Source organism: Castanea sativa, chromosome 9 (assembly GCF_040712315.1).
Source record: "Castanea sativa cultivar Marrone di Chiusa Pesio chromosome 9, ASM4071231v1".
Lineage (NCBI taxonomy): Eukaryota > Viridiplantae > Streptophyta > Magnoliopsida > Fagales > Fagaceae > Castanea > Castanea sativa.
In genome coordinates, this window is record NC_134021.1 from 23845562 (window position 1) to 23864923 (window position 19362).

A 19362-nucleotide genomic window follows, 5' to 3' on the forward strand; every position below is an offset into this window, starting at 1 on the left:
AGGCTTAAAGCCTTGTTGCCTTCAGGAATCCAAACTCCACTTGGATTCAAAGATTGTGTGCCCTACGGTACTTGTGCAGTAAGTGCTAGCCGACCTATGCTATTTTTTTTTTTGGAAACCCTATACCATTAGTATCTCCGTGTTGTATTATTGTAATGTTTTTATTTTATAGTGGAACTTTTTTTTTTTTTTTGCCTCCACCTATATATGAATGTAGCCATTTATTTGTATCACGTAAATTCTGACTTTTTTTTTTTGGTTTCTTTAATCTTGTGTAAACGATTTAATTTCACATGACTTGCCGTGATTTATTTCCACAAGACATTCCAGGATCTGTTTTCACAAGACATGTCGTGATGTGTTTTTTTACAGTTTTTTTAAATTTTTCTATAAAATTAGTATAATTTTGTTTTTTAAAATACTTTATGAACAAATGCTCTAATGGCACATGTTAACTGGACTTAATAAAAAATACAGTATATTTAAGGGGAGATGTTAACTTTTAAATGTTTTAACAAATGGCTTATTGCTCAAGAAACAAGTTTCGAATGACGATTTAAAATTATTCAAGGAACTGATACAAAATCCAATATTTAACTCATCCAGATGGAGCATAAATCTGGTTTGCATGCTTTGGTTTGTTGGAGACACATTGTTCAATCAAAAAGTGGATGGGATATGAAATACTAAATTTTTTTTTAGTGAATATAACACTCACTACTCTAAGGAATCCACCTAAAAAATACAGCGAAAGAAAACTCATCCCCTATCAAATCCACAAAGGGACCAGTTTTTAACAAGAAGAAATTCCTTCTTCTCACAAGCCAAAGTCTGAAAATGACACTCGACATTTTGTCTGATTTCTATTGACACATGAGCTGGAACTTATATTCAACCAACTTAGAACAACCCTCCGAGCATGAAGAATGACAGCTTACATTTTCAAGACCAAAACATTTAATTAGAGTAAAACACTTGACCAAATTTTAAAAAATCAACTAATTAGACCCATTAACAAGACTTAGAAATCGTAAAATATACTTCAGAAAAAAAAAAAAAGCCACAACTATAAGTCTCTCAAAAGACCAAATTTAGAGGAAGATCGTCGATTACTAGACACTACAAAACACGCGGGTCTTAGGCCGCGTTTTCAAAAACGCGGCTATAGATGGCATAAAGCCGCGTTTTTTAAAAACGTGGCTTAAGTTATCCATATGAAGCTGCGTTTTATACGTGTGGCTATAGCCCATGTCTAGAGCCACGTTTTTAGTATGTATAGCCGCGTTTTTCTGACCGGAGCTATAGCCGCGTTTTTTTCAACGCGGCTATAGGACCTTTTTTTATTTTTTATTTTTTTATAAAAAATCTTAACCAATGGCCTCATTTAAAAAACTCCTGCTCCCGCTTGCCTAAAGCCACGTTTTATAGACGCGGCCTTAAACTTAGTCTGAAGCCGCGTGTTTAAAACGCGGCTTTAGTTTGGGATGGGGCCGCGTTTCTTAAACGTGGCTTTAGATTTTGCCTATAGCCGCATGTTAAAAACGCAGCTTTAGGCTTTGTATAAATAGTACAGTAAATAATTTACACCCTTCTCCCATCGCACATCATCAGCCTCCATCTCTCAAGTCATCACCCTCCATCCGATCTTAACGCTCACCCTCCAAGCCTCCATCTCTCAAGCCCTCACCCTCCACTTTCTTTCTTTCCTCTTTTATTCTCTTATTCTAAGGGTCTCACCCTCTCCAGCCGCCACTAATCTCTCCAGCCATCACCATTGTTGCCCAGCCTCCGCTGATCTCATTAGCCATCGTCGATCTCGCCCCGAGCCCATGCTAGCCCAGCCTTCGCCGATCTCGCCCAAAACATCTTCGCGCTGTCCTCTTCGTTAGTCTTCCAATCTTATTGCTTCAGATCTCCTACCTTCAGACCTCCCCCACCTTTAGACCTTCCCCACCTTTGGACATCCTACTTTCTAACACTTTCATTCTCTGTTTATGCATAAAGTCTGAAACTTTGTGTTGTGTTTAGGAGAAGGTGAGTGGCAAGAGCAAGAAATGGAGGCTATGGAGGAGTTCTTCAAGGGATTTAGGGTCCTGATGGAAAGGTTTCAAAGGAAACCACAGAGTAGCTTCTGAAGGGTTTGATTCTCCAGTGGCTGATGCTTTTACAGCTGCAATGGCCATAGTGGTTCGTGCTCATCCTATGGATTTCAGGGCTGTAAGACAAGAATGGGCTGCTATCTGAATCCAAACTGCTTTTCGTGGCTTCTTGGTATATGGGTCTCTCTTCTATTATCTTTCCCTTTTTCTCTATTTGGTTTCATATTCTTCTACTTTCTAAGCACCATAGACTTGAAATATATAGTTATCTTATTCTTTATTAGTTTATTTCACATCGAAAAGTTTAGTTCTTGATGTTTTAAATTTAGCTCCCAAAAGCAACGTTGCAACATTGGATTGTTTTATGCTAATATGTACAGCTTTAATATATGAGGGGGAAATGGACAGAAAATTTCAAAGTTTAATGTAGAGGAAATTAATTTTAAACTTACATCCAAGGGGTTAGTCTAATGGTTCATGGCCTCATGCCATCCATGGGGTCCCAAATTCAAGTCTCTTAATCAATACCTTAGGGCCAGTCCTAAAAGATTCTTCAATGTAATTACCAAGAGTGTATGGGATGGGCGAATTACCTTCAAAGTTTCAAACTTTTTTTTTCTTTCTTTATTGAGTTCTCATATTAATTGAATTTTGTTAATTGGATGATTGTTTGGTAGACCCACTTTTTTTTTTAATTATTATTTTGATTTACATGCTGAATTTATGGCTGTAGAGAAATTATGAGCTAAGATTGTGGTCCTTTGTTTTTTGTTTTGTGAATGCTTTTATTTGGGTTTTGGATTTTGTTTATGAAAATTGGGAAATAATTTGTTTTTTAAGGTTAGCAACTTAGGTAAGCATAATTTGTTTTGAGGTTTTGATCTGAATTATGAGAGGGCCTTTCCTTGCGGGTTGAATGACCCGTTAGTTTCATGATTTGTGCTTGATCAAGTGCAGCCAAACACATTGGCTTTTGTTCTATGCCACTTGATGTGTACGTCAAACTATGGTTTTAGCGTTTTGCACATTTATGCCTTACAAGTGATATTTCTTATATTTTAACTTAAATTTATATTACTTAATTATTTTGTATTGTGTTGGCTGCTCTCTATATACTCATATAGATTGCGCATTTCAACTAGTCTTCTTTTCAGCTACTAAGTTCTATGCACCTTACATCTCCCAACTATATTAAAAATAAAAATAAAAATAAAAACCTTTGAAGCTACGCTATAAGGACAGTTTGGGAGTTTTCCTATGTTTATATGAGTTGGATTTCTGGTTCCTTTGCCTATCATTCATTTGTGTGGGCATGTGTAGATTTTTTTTATTACTTCGTTACCTTCATTATATTTAGGAGACCAGCCTCTTTAGTAAATGTAGGCATCAGAAGTGGAAAGGTGTGCCACAATATTTAGAAAGGGCTTTATTTGCATATTTTTTGAATAAGGAAAAATTGGTTACAGGAAAGCACCTACGCATGTCAGTCATTTTGTGTCAGTTCCAATGCTGGATGGTTTGATAGGCAATTTAATTATATGCTATATATTTTATATATATAATATGTACAATTAAACAAAAAAAAATCCTATGAAAAAAGAATCTTCTCAAAAAAAATTATAAAAAATAAAGAGAAATTGAAGAGGAGTCACAAAGACTTGGAGGCTACTCTGCTTATTATGTATGTATGTTACTATTAGAATCAAAATTTTCGTTATTAGCATATATTTACTTACTATTTTTTAAGTATTTGTTCATTTCATTTTTTGTTTTTAATTAATTAATTATTTTTTTGGGTTGCTCTGCATGTGTGTGTGGATCAGTCATTACAAAGGATTGGACTTTGACATCTACTATATTCATCAAAATGTTACTCTTCTGAAGCAGTAGCAGCTAAAAAGGTGGATATTGTTACACTCTGCTGACTGAACATTTGATTTTAGTGGTGGAATTTTGGAATATCTTTGTTTGCATGAGTGTTTGTTCTATCATCAACTTATAATTTAATCAAAAGTTATCAAATTTCATAGCCTCTGTGGACAAATTGTTGTGTGTGTGTGTGTGTGTGTATAGAGGTGCGTATGAACCAAAGAACTCAATTTATAATCAATAAGTCTAAAAGACAAATTGTTTCACAATAGTTGAGGTGTAATAGAGTTGTAAATGGTTAATAATAAAGTAGTGTTAGTGGTGGACCCAAATGGGAATTAATAATAACTTGAAAACTTAGTGAAATTTGTTTGTCAAAAATATTGTCTTTGTACCATTACTCATTTATAATTCAGTTGATTTTGCTTGTACAACTTACGTGGACAATGGGCAAATGCAAAAATCCTATGCATAAGTCATTGAATCTCTTTTCTATTTATTTATTTCTTTTTTTGGCTATGTGAATGTTCAAAAGCTCTTCAGGTACCCAACTATTTGCTAATAATTACAGGTAAGAATCCCTTGGGGATGGCCTTAAGATGTTAGCTAGGAGTTTGAACACAAGACTGCGTGAATGTGCAAGAAAAGAGAATTTTGTAAGAATCCCTTGTTCTTTGTTTCTTTTCTCTGGATCAATCTCTTTATTTATTTTTTTCTTTGTTTTGTTGATAGGAAATTTTGACTTGAAAGAAAAGATAATTACGAGATTTATTTTTTACTTCTTCATCATTTTGTTAACTTCTCTTGCTTGGAACTGAACTACTTTCTTAGTTACGTAAGGACCAAATCTAAGGTTGAGGATGAGAATATTAGGATAGTCATTTCCTGGATTTTGTATGTGTGTGGTTGCTTTTGAGCCTGCAAAGATTTTGTGGCTTATCCAGCATGATTTTCTACATAAGTTTAGAAATGCTTTCCTAGGATATTTTTCTTGCTATTCTTCTTGCTATCTATAAGAAATTGGTTAATATCACTTGTCTTATTGTCTTATTAGAGTTGATGAGTTATGCTAGGTTTGGTTCATTGGGAGGCTTTTTGCCTTCACAAAAATAGCGTTATTGTTGTGATGTAGGCAAATAAATTTTTGGAATTTCAGTGTATAGATGCTTTGTGGAAACTAGAAAGTTTCTCTATTTTTTGATTGTTATTATGATTGTTATATCCTGCTATTTGAACTGTGGGCATCAATTTTGTGTTTCATTGCTGAGAAAGTGTAGGAAAGTCAAAGGAAAAAAATGTTCCTAGTGTAATTGTGTTCCTTTTGATCTTCTTGAAGGCAAGAGAAAAGCTAAACAACAGCTAGAGAAGCAAGTTGCCAAAAAGCAAAAGGGGGATGAGGGTGTAAAGCAGCCTGTTGTGAAGTATTCAGGGGCTATAGCTGCGTTCAAAACGCGACCATAGTTGTGGGCTAAAGCCGCGTTTTAAAAACGTGGCCATAGTGATGGACTGAAGCCGCGTTTTAAAAACGCGGCTTTAGCTCACAACTATGGCCGCGTTTTAAAAAACGTGGCCACAGACACCTCAAGCCTATAGTTACGCATTTTAGGCCACGGCTAAAAACGCGGCCTAAAAAAACGTGGCTATAGACCAAATCGTCCTATAGCCACGTTTTAAAAACGCGGCTATAGAACCTTTTTTTTGTAGTGAGACTTGCTCACACTATATGAATCCGCTTCTGGGCAAGCTATCAATAGGCAGAAAACCACATTATTTTTTAGTCGTAACACCCGTTGAGAGGTCTAGGAAGATATACAGGCTATGTTTGGAGCACAAATTTTGACAAATTGTGAGAAGTACCTAGGCTTACCCATGGTGGGGGGGGAGGTCAAAGGTGAATATGTTCAAAGAACTTCAAGAAAGGGTCACTAAAAGGGTGATGGGCTAGAAGGAAAAAAATATTTCTAAAGCTGGGAGGGAAGTGTTGATCAAGACGGTAGCGCAAGCTATCCCAACGTACTCTATGAGCATCTTCAAGATACCTAGGGCGGTGTGTGATGGGATGAACTCAGCCTTGGTGAAATATTGGTGGGGGTAGACTTGAAATGAGGGGAAGATACACTGGATCAACTGGGGCAAATTGTGCACTCCAAAAGATAGAGGTGGGGTGGGTTTTCGTGATATCCATGCATTTAATCTCGCAATGATGGCTAAGCAGGCATGGCGGCTGACCCACGGGACTTACTCATTGTTTACTGAGTTTATAAAGCTAGGTACTTTCCCACCTGCTCGTTCATGGAGGCAGAATTGGGTAGCAACCCCTCATATGTCTGGCGCAGCCTTCTCAGTGCAAGGGACGTAATAAGGGAAGGATCAATATGGAGTATTGGTGATGGTTGCACAACAGGTATTAAGAGCCACAGGTGGCTTCTTCACCTCCCCAAAGTTTCATGATGGCGTGGACACGACAATGAAAGTGAGGGATTTTATAGACCCACACACCAAGCAGTGGGACAGGAATATGGTCAACGCCTGGTTCCTACCATCATCTAGAGACGAGGTGCTGTGGATTAGGCTGGGGAATTTGGACAGCGGAGATAAGCTAATGTGGAATGAGAATAAGTCACAGACCTTCTCGGTGCGAACAGCGTACCAGGTTGCTCTTCGTATACACCGGAAGTCAAGTGCGGAACACTCCAGTGTGCGGGATGACAAACGGATTTGGAATAGGCTGTGGAAGCTACCCATCCCTCCAAAGGTGCTAAATTTTGAGTGGCGGGCTAGCTCGGACATCCTACCAACTTAAGCAAACCTTGCCCGACGGAAGGTTCACATTGACCCCAAGTGCGCGATTTGTGGAGCGCATGATGAGACTATTATCCACATCCTCTGGCAATGCCCCTTAGCATGGAATGTCCTGGGCGTTGGTTCGGGGGAAGATTAAAAAATGTGACTCCTCGGCTCTGGATTTCCTCAGCTTAGCCCGGACCTTGGTGGAGAAACTGAGCAGGGAGGATCTCGAGACATGGGCAATGGTGGCATGGTCCATCTGGAACGCGCGAAACAGGCTCCTGTTTGAAGCAACTCAAACTCCCCCGCATGCAATCCTGAAGGGTGCAGTCTCGTTACGGGATGAGTACCAACATTTGGTCACTAGAAGCTCTTGTAGCTGAGCACCTGTGCGTGCTGCCTACTCATTAGGAGTGCCTTTGTACACGTTATTTGTTTCTTCTTTACATTTGTTTTCTGTTGGCTGTCTTTTGTGGGGCCGGGTCAGTGAAAGCCACCTTGGCACTACTTTTTTGTATGGCTCTCTTTACTTATTAATATACTCTATCTTTCTGTCAAAAAAAAGACCAAATTTATTGTTTCTGAAGAATATTATGCTGCCAAATTGTTTGTAGTAAAAATTGTAAAATAGCCATAACGCACCCTAAAAATGTAGAAAAGTAATTAGTAATTAACAAACGGCTCTCTAGTAGTCAAAGAAAGAGGCAATTCAGTCTAAATGTGCCAGCAAAATGAATGGAAGCAACATGAAACTTATACCTCAAATGGCTGGGTGTCATTCAGAGAGAAATTAAGCAAATTCTAGAGTTTGTTTTCTATAGTATTGCTGAAGCTTGAAACCGAACTGGTACCTCTATAAATAGATGTAGTGAAGCAATGTTATATAGAATTGTAATGAAATGAATTAACAACAAAGCATTTGCAAAAACTCTGTTAAACCGTCTTTTGTCTAGTTTTGATTAACGAACCCAAGATTTTGATTTAAGCTCTAAAAAGTAAAAATTATGTTTTTAATTAAGAAATTATATGGAAAAGTCTATTTATCCCGACATTAGATAAATCATTTTAATGCTCCAAGAGTTCAAATTCTAAAATTAGTATTTTTTGCCTAAATTGATCAACGTTGAGTAACCCTCATCGGGACTAGTTAAAATGTTGACAAAAAATGTGACCGTCTGATTGAGATAAATTTTTTTTTTCATCCTAAAGATCATAAGATTGCCTTCAAAACGATATTTATTGGGCCAAAATTGAAGTTTAAATGGATGAAATTCAATAAAGCATCAAAATTCTAATTAAAAATACTATTTCTTTATTTTTCTATAAAAATGTTTTTTGGGGACTTTCTCGTGCAATAAATTATACAAATCCAGCCATAATGGGTGCAAATAACCTAGATCACATTAATGTAGGATGAATTATATACTCTACAAAAAAAGGGCTCAACAATATCTCCTTTGGAGTAGGAAGAATTAATTTTTCAAGAAAAGTGCTACATAATTTTTTGCATTGCATCGCTTCCCTTTTCAGCTCGATATCTTAGCAACTATATGAGGTTAAAACCTATGGAAGTTAGACATCTAGACCTTTCCAGCAATGTCAAGTTTGAAGAAATCAGAGCTTTGGAAGACCTCTAAACAACAACACAAAAAACAGAATAGGATAGAGAGGAAAAAATCAAAAAAAAAAAAAAGGGAAAGAATAGAGGAGTTTCTAGAAGGTTAATGAGGTGGTAGCAGGCACACACCATAAGTAGGACCCCCTCTTAAGGCCCGTGCTCAGATGGTGGACTTCCCCAATGCATTATATCTCCTTAGTCAAACACCCCCGACTAGTTCTCCTCGGCACAACTATCTCTCCTTGAAAGGGATAGTGCAGATGGAAGGAATCTCCATAACATGATTATTCATGTTATGGACTTGTTTGTACCTTTCTTTACTGTTTATTGGGCCCTAAGCCTCGGGAGTCAAGACAACGACCTAATGTTATTCTAGGCCGATTAATGCCCACCCACAATATTAATGCCCACCTACATATGCTCTTTACATTATGTCATTTAATTTATGCACTTTAAATTTATGTCTTTTATTTTTTAGTCATTTAAACTCTTTTTCTTTTAAATTATTGCATTTATTTTCTTGTTTAATGGTTGTGTTTTCCTTTATATTTGATATGGGTATATGCTATGTGTGAAAGTTTTAACCTTCTTTTACACACAGACATACTAAATCTCATGGATCCAAAGGAAAAATCAACCCTACATCTTGTGAATTTTTATATCATATATAGTGAGTGGAGGCCTGTTCTTGTGGACCACCATTTTTTATTTATTATGGGTGTAAGAATTTAATTAAGGTGGGTCTTCCTAGTCTAAGCCTATACCCTAAATCAATATGGTGTGTGGAGGCTTGCCCTTGTGCACCACTGTAACACCCTGGTTATTAAGTGTGATTTGGAAGAAGCTTGAGGGGCTAATGGGTAATTTACTCACAAGATATTTTTTGGCAAATTGATAATTAAGCTTTTTAACTTAAGTTAGCTCCCCCCCCCCCCCTTTTTCTTCCTCATTTTCACATTCATATCTCTCTCTCCCTCTCTCATTTTTCTTGTGCTACCAACCTCTCCCTTCCTCTCACCTAAATTTTTGTCCCTCTTCATCTCTCATGATCAGCCACCACTGGATCGTCCCTCTAGCCACCGCGTACTCTCCATTATTTGTGCCCTTTACCAAAAAGAATCTAAGGTAAAAATCTCCAAGACCCACATTTATGGATTTTGTTTTAGGGTTGTTTTATTGAGTTGTTGAGAAGTTTAAGACTTTAGAAATGATAAGGTGACTAGTGTACGCGAAGGAATCACTATGATAAAAGAAAGGCTCCACAGTAAGAAAGTTCTTTTAATTCTTGATGATGTGGATTAATCAAAAGAGATAGAAAATCTACTTGGGGATTGTAATTGGTTTGCTTTAGGAAGTAAAATCATTATAACAACAAGAGACAAAGAAGTTCTAGCCAATCTTGGAAGAGATCCTCAAATAAGAACTTATGAGGTTAACAAATTGACTCCATGTGAAGCTCGTGTTCTTTTGAATATGCACGCCTTTGGAAAAAATGAACCCAAGCAAGAATATTCAAATCTTGCAGAGCATATTATTTCTTCAGCCGATGGCCTTCCATTAGCTCTAAAAATAATGGGTTCTGATTTGTATGACAAAACCATAGATGAATGGGCATGTGCATCCAAAAAGTATAAGAAGATTCCACATGAAAAAATTCTAGATAAACTCAAGATAAGTTATTATGGATTGGGAGAAGTAGAAAAGGATATATTTCTTGATATTGCATGTTTTTTTAAGGGATTTAAAAGGACGAAGTTGTGAATATATTAGATGCTTGCAAATTATATCCAAATTTGGGTATTAAAAAACTCATTGATAAGTGTCTCATAACTGTTGACTTATATGGCGTATTGTGTATGCATGACTTGTTACAACAAATGGGTAGGGAAATCGTTCAACAAGAATCTAAAGAGCTTGAAAATCGTAGCAGGATATGGTATCATGAGGATTCTTATAAATTACTAACTGAAAACATGGTATAAGTTCTTTTGCTCTACATTTTTTTTAATTTATTCTTTTTCCTTCAATATCGTAGAAAATATAATTTTATCTATATATGTTTCGTTTAAAGTTTTAAATTTTTTTTTTACTTTTGTTAAATTTATTACGAAGTGCAGCTAATTCTTTGTCCTATCTAGGGGTCGAATAAAATTCGAAGCGTAATGTGGCACTCACCTAAACCAAGAACAGTGAACTTGCAAGCCAATACTTTCAAAAAAATGAAAAATCTCAAATTCCTCTTAGTGGAGAATGTACAAATTTTTAAACAACTTAAATATCTCCCCAACGAGTTAAGATTGCTTCAGTGGCCAAAATATAATTTTCCATTGCCAATGGAATTTTACCCTCAGAATCTTGTGGTGCTCAATATGTCAAATAGTAAGATTGGACCGGAGAAAGTATTCAAGCCGGTATAGTATTAGTATTTATGAATTTTTATTTATTTATTTAAAAGGATGAATTTTATCTTCTTTAAATGTTTGTTGAAATAAATTTAATTATTTGTTTTTTTTTATAGGACTGCGTGTTTGAGAATTTGAAAAATATCAATTTCAGAGAGTGTAAATCCATTGCAAAATTACCTTACTTGTGTACCCCAAACTTAAAGAAATTGGACATTTCTTGTTGTGAAAATTTAATAGAGGTTCACGAGTCCATTGGAAATCTTGATAAGCTTGAAATCTGGAACCTCAATGGCTGCATAAAACTTGAGATTCTTCCAAGCCGCCTCATGCTGAGATCTCTTAAATGTTTTGATCTAAGTAACTGCCAAAGGCTTGAGAAGTTTCCTGATATTCACCCAGAAATTAAATGTTTGGAGGATTTATTTATGACTAACAGTGGTATTAGAGAATGGCCTTTATCATTGACGCATCTCACCAAAAGGCTTATCCATTTAGAGCTATCTAACAATGAAAACCTTGGGAATTTTCTGGATAGCCCCAATAAATTGCAACTGGTTGAGGAAATAGATATCCCCACTACCAATTCCTTTGATGGGTTTCTGTGCTTGAGAGATCTGCGCCTCAACTATTGTGATAAATTATATTTTCATTACTTCCCCCAATTGGGATGTCTTCATCTATATGACTCCAATATTGTTAGTATTCCCGAGAGCATTAGCAGATTTCCTAAATTAGAAAAGATTTACATAAAAAATTGTAAGCAGCTTCGGCAAATTCCAATGCTTCCACAATCTGTAAGACATATGGAGGTAAAGAAATGTCCATCGTTGGATCCACAATCATCAAACAGATTGTTGAATCAGGTGATATTCTTTTGTTACTTTTTCAAAATATGTTTAGGTCACTTTTTGCTACTTTTCCAAAATTAATTATGAGATTTTCTGAACTTCAATTTCCTGTATTCGCTTAATGCAAGCAGTTTGGAGAAATTCTAGGGATTCTTCCGAATAGAGTCCATGAAGGTGCAGGAAGCAACATGTTAATTCAGTGCTCCGACTCTAAGCCCGATTATCTTGTACTACCAGGAACAGAGATTCCAGAGTGTTTGAAATTCAACCATCAGAGTTTTGGAAATTCTGTATCTTTCTGGGTTGGTCAAAATTTTCCAGAAATACTTGTCTGTATTGCTTTTCAATCGACAGAGGCATATCTAGACAAAATTTGTTGTGTTAAAATTTCCATCGATGGTTGTAAACAAGAATTCAATTGCCTATGTACAGAAGAAAGTTCTGAGGAACTGTGGTTATTTTCTAAATCTCTTGGGCGATTGAATAAACCAAATCTATCTGAACAGAATCACATTAAGGTTGAGGTTATATGTAAAATCAAGGGTCTCAATAATAGTTGTCGTGGTTTAGAGCTAGGAAATCACACTGATTTCATTAAATGGTTCGGGGTCAATGTAGAATGCACCTGCTATCCTCAGAATTCAGATAGTACTTGCTTGCCGCTTCCAAGTGCTATGAATGGTTGTGGGTCTTCCTCGATTCTGAATGACACTGATTTCTGTTGTTTTGAAACAGCTCGAGACCTCTGCTGTTGAAAGTAAGGCCTGATTTCTCCCTTTCTTGATTTCATGTTTGGGTTATGCACTTATGTACCATATACTTCAATATTCAATTTGGCTTTTGTTTTTCATATCCATTTTTTGTTGCTTTGGTGAATGCAATGCTTAATATTGAAATGTACTGGAATCTATGATGGTTTTTATAATATACATTTGCAATGTATGCTGAATTTGTATGTTACTTTTTGACCAAAAACCAAAATGCTTGAGTTCAATACTTGAATGAAGATTCAAGATGATATTGAGGTTATATATAGAAATTGGGTGAGCTGTAATCAATTTGAAGGTCTAGACTTAATAAGATCTCTTACTATTTTCCCAATCTTCCTGTTTTGATATATGAATGTCGGGTGATGGTATGTAGAGTATCACTGTTTAATTTGGTATGTAATTTTTTAATTTCCTTCAATCTTTGATTTCATTTAAGGTGCAGTTGCTTTTCCCTTCTAATTAAAGAATAATAAATAATGCATTGAGCATGTTATGAGTAGTACGTAGTGAGATTAAATCATATTTAGAAGAAATTGATCTAGCATTCATATATTATTCCTAACATTCCCTTAGAGAACTAGACATTCCACATGTGATAGGCTGTTAAAATGATGAAGGTGACATGTTATGCGTCTTCTGTAGTAGTTACCTTGCAAGCAGGAATCATAACTTGTTCGTTGAGTTTGAGTGTCCTTTCTCTAAGAGGCTTTCAGATAAAGTTAAGTTGTGGTGTCTAATAAAATACCAGGTATATAATAGCAATTTAGCATGCATTAAGTGGTCATGTGGGATACAGATAAGTTGAACGTTAAAAGTTTTATATGCCTCATATGCAAACTTGCTTGGTCTATAATGGTTTATTTGTTTGGCTTCAAAGAAATGCTCCTATATTCAGTGGCAATGTCAAATCTGTTGAGACTATCCTCCTTATGAGAAGAGTCAAAATTTTGTTACTGAATAGTCTTATGTTAATTGGGAATTTCTATATTTTTTATGATAGCCATAATTTTGGGGTTCTTGTTTGATTATTTGGAAGTTTAGTTGCAGTTGCTATTTAGTTTGCTGCTTGCTCTATTTGTGTTGTTAGGTGTTGTAGCTTTTAGCTGCTGATGTTGTGCTATTTGTATGGTTTGTTATGCAAATAAAGTAATTCATTCACAAAAAAGTAATGTGTATTTTTTCTACATCACCAAACACACTACAACAAAAGCTTGCATTCAAACCTGAATTCGCTAGCTGCCAAACCTTAATCTTCTCACTAAAATACTTTCTATTTTATTGATCTCATTGCTCCTATGGTTGCTATTGTTCTCCATTCACTATCTTTTCTAACGTGGTTTTATTGTTGAGAACTTTTAGATTTGGATAGAGAGCGTAAGAAAATGTAACTTTTGAGAAATTTCCTGCAACAATTAAGAATCATATCCTTTACTAGTTAAAAGCCAGGTGTTATTGAAATTTCTAAGTTCTGTGCAATAAATTTTTTTTTTTCAAGTTATATCGCTGAATCTTGTAACGCTTATTGTGATAAAATATTGAAAGGGCCTCTTAATCTGAAGGATTATTTCTGTTGCTTCTTTTTGGTTTAAAGGAGTTTCAAACCTCTGAGGCATCACCGTACAAAAGTTGTTTTGCTGATCCCCTGTTTTACTGTTGTTCTGGTGAATATTCACAAATGGGAGGATCAGCATAAAGTACATACCCTACTTTGAAACTCTCTTTTACCAATTTTGCCTTCCATTTTATTGCATCTGATAGCTACAAAAATCCATTCTTTTTTCCCTTTTAGTTGCCTAGGTCAACTTCATCACTTAAGAAGGAGACGGAGACATGTTGGATTGTACGGTGAAAAGCAAGCTCCTCTGATATGGCATAGACTAAAATTTTATTGTTTAGTCAATTATGATTTAGAAATTTAATTCCATTGTAATAATTAATTGTTTCAAATCTTAATTTATTTGTATGTTTGACTAAGAATGTATAGCAGTTGTTACAATGGACTTTACCTATGTTCAGGTCATCAAGATATTACACTTCTACAGTTGTAAAGGTAGGTAACTTATTTATGTTCAGGTCCTTCAGGATGGCATCTTTGGAAGTGCTTCTAGCTTTTGAAATACTAAGAATAATTTCACGTTTTGAATTCACATATTGTGACAATAATTTGATTCTTTTAATCCAAAAAGATATTTGGTCTGCTTGACGAGTGCCAACCAATCATGTTAAGTGATTTTCCAAGTTCCATTATTTTGGACAAGAAAAATGAAATTTTCATAACTTATGAACCTTCTCTAATAAGCAAAAGAGGTCTAAAACATAAGATCTGTGATATGCCTTGTAGGTGTTATTTATCTTACTTTCTTCTCCCAAAAAATTGAGATAGGTGTTTGTTGAGATTTTGATTTTTCTGGTGATATTTCATTATTTTTACCTGATAAATCCATGACAGGTCTTGCTAGAAAAGAACTGACATAATAGGTTTCATCATAAGACTACTCAAGTATCTAATTGTTGGAAATTTGTGAGAGGTTGCCAATGGAAAATGATTTCCAGTTGAAAAGTATTGGGTAAATTTGTTCATAATACTTAATGCATGGGAATCTATTCTCATAGAGGCTAATGTCTAGTGGGAATTGGGAACTCTAATCCTATCAACCCTAACTTTTGGCCTAAAGTAAGATCCCATGTGTTTGGGGGAACACATTTTTCAAGGTTTGTGATTTTATTGATCAAGCAATAGCACAATTGAATAGTGCATGGTGAGGAAATTATTTGCTCCACATATATCCGAGTCTGCTGTTAAGAAGCCTCCTTCCAGGTTGGGAATTGCGCATAAATTGATTTCACCCCCTAAATCTGTCATGTCTCTCTAGAGTCAAGTGGATCTTTTGGCTTCTTCGTAGTGAAAGCTCAAATATAGTTCTCAGATGTGAGTTTCCCTGTGAATCCAACACTCCCTTTCAAAGTCCGGCCATTTTTGGAATAGTATTGTTGATGTTTTTAAGCAAAAACAACCATTATATATCCGGCCTCATGCCTAAAAGCTTAGGATTTAGATGATTTATTGTGAGGTTCTGGAAAAAGTCTAATAAGTCAAGCTATTGTGGCAACTATGATTTATTTTGAGGTTCTGGAAATTAGTGATCCAAATATTAACAAAGGTATACCTTGTCTTATAAGGAATTTCATGTGAAAAAATATCTCACATCTTTCATCTTTTGAGAAAACCCTTAATCATTTCATCAAAGGCTATTTCGTTGGAATGCTTTTAAACCAATTCATTTAAAGAGATTTTCTTGAATAATCTTCTTCCAATCACAATTTAGTGTGCAAATTGGCAATGAGTGGGGCTGTAGTTTAAAGCTTCATGCACCCTAGTATTCTTTTGGCTGTATAAAAAGCTCAATTAATTCCCTAACGAGTGTTTGTTTGCTTGCCACATATTAATTTAATGCGACTGGCTTAGGTGTTATGCCACAGGACGAAACTTAAACATGGTGCCACAAAAATTGGAAAAATGGAAACAATGAAAATCACCTAGGAGTTAGCACTTAGGGTTGTTTGGAGTTGATACCAAGTGAGATAGAAGACCTAGGAGTAAGCTACTAGCATTGGCAGGAGTCAACACTGGACCATTGAAAAGTTTCCGGCAGAAATTTTTTATTAATCAAAAGCGAAATTGTAAATTGTCTCCAAAGGTATACAATATAAATTTCTATGTCAAAAACATAATTCTATTTGACATATGAACCCTAATTCTAATTGACTTGCAAAAAAGATTTATAAAAATATACTTGACATCAGGAAATTAATAAAACAACCTAATTAACTTCTAAGACTTAAAATAAAATACAACTGAATTTCAAAATTAAATAAGTATTTCTTTGTGCTTTCTACACCATGATCTTACCTTGAGATGTGGTGCGAATTATTGTTACTAGTTCATATGCATTTATGACGGCTTTGAAAACCAATGGCTAAGTACATTCATTCACTAAAAATAAGCATTTGACTTTGCAATAGAATTTGTAACCAACAGATGGTTTATAACTTGGATTTCTGCTTATTGTGTTTTTCATTGCATCTGAAACAACTCAGCTTTTTCTTATAGCTTGTTTAGATGATGGACACTGAAATTGATCCTTGTATATGGCCAATTTTATTATCAATTTTTTTCGTATAATCAAACTAAATTGTCTTTTCCAATTAATGCTCTTTCTATGGATCATTTACTACCTCTCGATCTTTTGTGTATTAACTGTTATGAGGGAATATCGCATATCAATGATTAAAAATTTTAATGGGATCAAGGTGGCTCTGTTTAATTAGAGGGCATCTATGTGTGTATTTGACTTTAATGTTTGACTCTTTCAGGTACCATGAGAAAAAGTGCAATTAAAGGAATCGATTTAAGTAGTTCAATGCGTTTCTTTGCTGATTTGTTGATGGATGGTGTTGTAGATCTTTTAGTTTCATCTCAATTCTAATACAAAAAATTTCACCTCAGATTTCTTTGGTAATTCTATCCACGACCTTCATTTGGCATCCTGATCCCGATGACAAGAGCAGTGTTTACCATGCCATTTAGATGATTATAATGTATTTAATTTTGGGGTGTCATGTTTTTATTTCTTTTTGGCTTATACATAATAGGAAAATTACAAAGTATTTAAGGTTTTTTTATAAAGAAATGAGTTCAAGTTACACCTGGTGTAACTTTCAAGAGTTACACATTTTTTAAACCATAGATTTTTCAAATATCAAACGGTTAAAAAAGAAAATATTTATCTATTAAATCAATAAATACTTACCTAATTAATAGTTTCCACATTATCTCTCTCCTCATTAAATATTTCTCTTGTCTCTCTTTCTCTCTTTATTAACTCATTCTTTCCTTTTTCTTTGGAATTTTTTTTTTTTTTTTTTTTGAGAAACTTTTTCTTTACAATTCCCCATACATTTCTATTCAATTTGAAAATAAGTGTGGCTACCTGATGCTATGGAGAAGTTTTTTTTTTTTTTAGAAAGTACTATGGGTCCATTTTTTATTATTTTCTCCAACAAGTTGGAGTCCATTTTTTATTATTTTTTCCTACATGTTAACGATAGAACTTAGAAGTGGTTTCATTGTTAAGGATTTACTTGTTTACAATGGTGTGGCTATTATGAGTTCTTGTTTATTATTGCTTAGCATCTTGGTTTTTTTTTTTAGCTTAAAATCTAAAGAAAAGATTGATATGGTGGATTCCAGTTTGGGTCAGACGATACATCACATTTTCTGGTTATAACATTTTAAGATCATACCCTCATAGATACCAAAACATCTGCCAAGCACATTCACAAGTGCTGGGATCTCCAATCAACTGCAAAATCATCATCACTGTCGTCCTCACTGGATGATTCTTCATGGCTGGACTCCTTGGCAACACCATCAGAAGCTCTTCTAAATTTGACAGACCTGGCAACCTGCAGTTCCAATTTCTTCTTCTTCTTCAACATGTTGACTGAGAGCATGTTCGTTTGGATAAAGCAAATTAATGAAAAGAACAAAATAAAATTTTAAAGGAGCAAGTACTATTTAGTATCTGAATTCCTAACAATTTCTCCACAAAAAAAAAATCAAGTTCAAGGATAGCCATGATTAGATCATTTGAATTTCTTGCAAATAGATTTGTACTTATTATGTCTCTTAACTTATCTAGTACCATTTGAATTTCTTGCAAATAGATCTGCCCACACCAAAATGATATTATGCTCTACAAATAGAAAGAAAAAGGAATTTAAAACAAAAAAAAGGTATGGAAAGAATTTAATAAGGAGAGAGAGAAGGAAAAATTGTAGTATTAATTAGGTAATAAGGGAAAAAGAAATAGCATTTTTAGATCTTTTAAAAATCTACGGTGTAAAAAAGATGTAACTTTTGTAAAGTTACACTGGTGTAATTTGAACCTATCTCTTTTGTAATATATATTGTCTCTCCGTCTTTTTGTATTTAATTTTGTTTCCCTAGGAGGACTTGGTGAGGATCATAAGACATTTGATATTGGTGTATCATGGTGTTTTTTTTAATTTTCTTTTCTTCTTCTGTTTTTGGACTTTTCCCTCCCACTTGTATGAAAGGAAGTAAGTTGAGGGCTCTTTGCTCAAATTATGAGATAATAAATACCAAATTATGCAAAATTTGAATTGCTTATTCTTATATTTCAAAAATAAAGTAGATTTTTTGATAAACATAGAGTATATGTCATTGTTCCATAATATACTGTCCTTTAAAATCATTATGGTTAATCATTGACTTGAATTTATATTCTTTATCTTTATGATTGATGGACAATCATAACGGGTAGAAGAGAGGGATAGAAACAATAGCAAGTGGTCCTTTACAGTTTTATCATTGGCAAAAACAAAAAAATTAAAAAATTCCCATATTAAAATATAATTAACCCTGATATAGAGTGTCATTCCTTTCTTTCATGCAGATTTGAATGTCTACCAAGAGCCAAAGATTAGGGAGTATTGATATTCAATGTTTAGTGCCAATACCTTGTTGACCGATTGACACTATCATACGTTCCACTACACAGGACATAAAAATACAGGTCATACATGCTGTTGAAATAAATTGAAGAAATTAGAAAATAGATGCGCCTACTTTCACGGTATAAAGCTTTGGAGGACACGTCTTTACTGTATGATGAAGTGAAGATTACAATGACCCTCATATGATTTATACAGTAGTAGAGTTTAGGGTTAGCCCTAGATGAGTTTTACACTAAATTCAGCTATCACTTGGGCCAATACACAACAACTACTGTAATATTATCTCTAAGACTCTAACATGCCTTCTCAAATACAAGGGGGAAGCTTGATAAAGCCATGTGTTTGTAACAAGCCTGAGAAGATCCCATTAAAAAGTCCTTGAAGATATCTTTGAAATTGATAGCGAATAACCGGAATAGTTCAAAT

The 19362-nt window shown here is 34.8% G+C and overlaps 1 protein-coding gene, 1 long non-coding RNA gene and 1 pseudogene across 2 annotated transcripts in view; all 3 read left to right on the forward strand.

The window, feature by feature from the left end:
• LOC142610371 (disease resistance protein Roq1-like) overlaps window positions 1-14462 on the forward strand; it is an 88342-nt pseudogene extending 73880 nt beyond the window's left edge.
• The window catches only part of LOC142610372 (lipid phosphate phosphatase delta), a 102134-nt gene that overhangs the window by 40984 nt on the left and 41788 nt on the right, over window positions 1-19362 (forward strand). The gene's annotated exons all lie outside the window — the stretch shown is intronic.
• Window positions 1659-5450, forward strand: LOC142609836 (uncharacterized). Its single transcript, XR_012839695.1, has 4 exons — window positions 1659-2271; window positions 3923-4000; window positions 4540-4624; window positions 5305-5450. It is a non-coding gene; the product is annotated as an uncharacterized LOC142609836 (long non-coding RNA).